The sequence below is a fragment of the Capricornis sumatraensis genome, chromosome 22, assembly GCF_032405125.1.
Source record: "Capricornis sumatraensis isolate serow.1 chromosome 22, serow.2, whole genome shotgun sequence".
Classification (NCBI taxonomy): Eukaryota; Metazoa; Chordata; class Mammalia; order Artiodactyla; family Bovidae; genus Capricornis; species Capricornis sumatraensis.
Window position 1 is genome coordinate 46,471,976 of NC_091090.1, and position 3,090 is coordinate 46,475,065.

At 43.0% G+C, this 3,090-nt stretch overlaps 1 pseudogene; it reads left to right on the forward strand.

Moving 5' to 3' along the window:
• The first annotated feature begins 1,946 nt into the window (after positions 1-1,946).
• LOC138069761 (small nuclear ribonucleoprotein G pseudogene) lies at positions 1,947-2,166 on the forward strand (annotated as a pseudogene).
• Positions 2,167-3,090: the final 924 nt, after the last annotated feature.

The following is a 3,090-nucleotide window of genomic DNA, read 5'->3' on the forward strand; positions in this document are numbered from 1 at the left end:
TACTTTGCCAACAAAGGTCTGTCTAGTCAAAGCTATGGTTTTTCCAGTAGTCATGTATGGATGTGAGAGTTGGACTATAAAGAAAGCTGAGCGCTAAAGAATCGATGTTCTTTAACTGTGGTGTTGGAGAAGACTCTTGAGAGTCCCTTGGACTGCAAGGAGATCCAACCAGTCCATCTTAAAGGAGATCAGTCCTGACTATTCATTGGAAGGACTGATACTGAAGCTGAAACTCCAATACTTTGGCCATCTGATGCAAAGAATTGACTCATTGGAAAAGACCTTGTTGCTGGGAAAGATTGAAGGCCGGAGGAGAAGGGGACAACAGAGGATGAGATGGTTGGATGGCATCACTGACTTGATGGAGATGAGTTTGAGCAGGTGCTGGGAGTTGGTGAAGGACAGGGAAGCCTGCCATGGTGTAGTCCATGGGGTTGCAAAGAGTCGAACATGACTGAATGACTGAACTGAACTGAATTCCATTATAAAGTACATAACTTGTATATTTGAATCATTTGGAATACCTAGAATGGATATCAGTATAACAGTTTAGGTTAGAATGAAAATAATCAGTTGGTCTTCTGATTATACAGTAGATAAAGAATCCCATAGGTCTCTTTACAGATAAAGCACAGTTTTCTTGTAATTCACTAAAAATTTTCATGTCTCTATTAGCTAAAAGGGAAAAATGTTTCACTTAAAGAGAGCTCAGCTCTTTTCTAGTGCAATATAGCTTTCTGAATCTTGAAACAATTTGGACATGGGATTGGAACTCAAGTATAAGAACAGAAAATTTTTAAGTATGCAAATGATAAAAATGTTTCTTGTGTATATCAATTTGCTTATTGGTGAGCTACATGCTCCTGCTTAGAACTGTTTGAGTTCTTTTTGAAAAAAATTATTTTATTAAAGTATGGTTGATTTACAATGTTGCATTAGTTTATTTGAGTTCTTGAAGGATTAAAACTACCCAAGTGTTCTTTTCAAAGCTCTTTAGCATATTATGAATGTTAATGGGATTGGCATGGCATCCATTATGGGCATATTTGGGTATTAGGTCTTCATGCAATGAATGTAACATCGTTCTCAGAGAAAAATGTGGTTGCTGAGTTTTGGAGCCAGTTTTCAAGGAGTGTTCTACTTTACAAAACCTACCCACAGGTATTATAAAGACCACGCTATGGTTAAAGGGAGTCACAGGGAATAAAAGAAAAGGCAGCCTCTGCCTTCTAGATCCTTTTAGATCCAGACTTGGGCTGGTCTGTAGTTACACCCCAAGTCTACTTACTTGCGTGGGCATTAAGAAATTTTTTTTTTCTATTGGACCAGTTACTTTTCAGTTTCTCTTCTTTTCCCCTGTGGCACAAGTACTTCTCCAACGGCCCAGGGCAGTACCTGACAGGCATTAATGGGCTCTTGGAATGAATGGGTACAAGACAACGGATACTATGCAAACTAGGGCGGGACCTTAGTCTCTAAGACAACCCTCACTTTTCAGAGAAGGAGGCGTCAGTCCAGCCTCGCTGACAGTGACAGGTGGAGAAGGCTGCAGGTCCTTCTCCATCTTGTCCCCTTTCTTACCCTCTGGCTGGTAAGATAGGGCTGCTCTTTGCTGCTCTGTGTCACAGAACTTTGGGTAGGGAAGCTGATCTGAGAACTAGAGGCCATAACAGCAGGCTTCTTAATTCTTGTCACCCCACTGCCCACTTGTCCATGGTATAGCTGGCTTAAGAAATCTCTTACCTCCTCTTTCCATTCCCTAGGGCTCTACCTGAGCCTCTATTTCCAAAGCATGACATTCAAGTTTCCCTCTCAGACGCTGCCATCAAAGTCCCACGCTTGGGCTTCCCTGGTAGGCCAGTGGTTAAGAGTCTGCCTTTTGGAGGGACGACTAGAATTCTATTTGCAGGCTTCTTTGGGCTTGCCAGGTAGACATCACGAGCAAGGCTCACCCTCCCAAGATGAAAAAATTTATGAACAAGATGTTATCATTGAAATTAAATGGTGGCAGACATGTCCAAGGGATATTCTAGGGACTTGACCCCTTTATGAATCTTATGATGTATGAATGTGTGGAGATGGCAACTCATGGGCAACAGAACAGTAGTGGAATGGTGAATACGAGGAAATAGTATCATCATGTTAGAAGCCTTGGGACGAGTATGAACAATGGCTGTGTTCCCCAGAGAAATCAGCTGCTCCCATGTGTCCCCTCTTCACATTTTACTGTGAGAAAAATTGGGTTGTGTACATTTTCTTACTGAACTTTTTTGTTAAATAAACTTTAGAAATATTTTAAAAAAAAAGAAAGAAAGAAAGGGAATCTGTCTTGCAGTGCAAGGGATATGGGTTCAATCCCTGGCCTGGAAAGATCCCACATGCCTCAGAGCAACTAAGCCCATGTGCTGCAACTACTAAGCCCATGAGTTGCAAGTACTGAAACCTGAACGCCTAGGCCCCGTGCTCCGCAACAAGAGAAGCCACCACAAGGAGAAGCTGGCGCGCCACAACTAGAGAGTAACTCCTGCTTTCTGCAAGGAGAGAAAACCCTTGTGCATAGCAGTGAAGACCCAGTGCAGCCGTAATAAGAAAAAGTCCCACACTCATATCGCTACTGAGAGTCCTAAATAAACACTGGGGTTTCTATTTGACAGCTTATCTATCTCCATTCTTGTGTGTGTTTTCTCCCCAGGCTTGGACAGGTCCTAAGAGGCTTGAGCAGCTCCTCTGAACTATTCTACCGGTTCTCTTTACAACATTCAACAAAAATGTGACCTCATTTATGTTTCTGCAGTGTAAGCAAGAAGAGGCAGGTTACCTGCTCAGCACTCAGCCCAGGCAAGAGTCCTTTGCAAGTGGAAAATAACTGAAAATAAGAGTTATCCACAGAAGGAAGAACAGGTGAACGCCAACTCATTAACAATGAAACTGCCGGCCCTACTTCTGGAGCCTCTTGAGTAACAGGGTAATGCCACCACTGGGCAGACCCTTGCCTCCAGTCTAGGTGCCCAGCAGTCACTGGTTGACGAATCCTGCAGAAGTGGGTCGTGGTAACTTACACTGATACCACCTTCGAGTCCTGGAGCATCC